This window comes from Austrofundulus limnaeus, unplaced genomic scaffold (genome assembly GCF_001266775.1).
Source record: "Austrofundulus limnaeus strain Quisiro unplaced genomic scaffold, Austrofundulus_limnaeus-1.0 Scaffold530, whole genome shotgun sequence".
Lineage (NCBI taxonomy): Eukaryota > Metazoa > Chordata > Actinopteri > Cyprinodontiformes > Rivulidae > Austrofundulus > Austrofundulus limnaeus.
In genome coordinates, this window is record NW_013952932.1 from 267,132 (window position 1) to 267,658 (window position 527).

Consider the following 527-nt stretch of genomic DNA (forward strand, 5'->3'; position numbering starts at 1 on the left):
AAGCACCAGCTGGAGATGACCCAACAACCACCCCCACGATGGCCCACCTACTTGGCTAAGGCGACCAGGCTTCAACGCTCTCAATCTTCTGCTCCTGGTGGTATCCATCTTCACGGCGTTCCAGTGATCTCTTCCTGGCTCCTGCTAAGAGACCTCGACCTTCGATACGGAGGTCCCCTTTCATCGGCAACCTTCCAGAGAGCGACTCGCAAAAGGGGGGTTCCTGAAATCGACTACTCTTTATGGTGTTCCAGAAACTGGTTAACTGCAGATCAACCACATCAATCGTATGGAATTACCCTTGTGGATTTTAATTCTTCCTTGGTGGATTACAATCCTTTGCTTCCAGTGGATTACAGACTCTGTTTTTCCTTGGATCTAAAGCTGTGCCGCAATGGGAGTTATTCACAAACATTATGGGAATCACAAAAAAAAAAAACATTTCAATTCACTTTGATTTCCTGCTCGTCTTGAAGAAAAACTGAACTGAAAAGAACTCTGGCTATGGCAAGTACTCAGTTTGGATT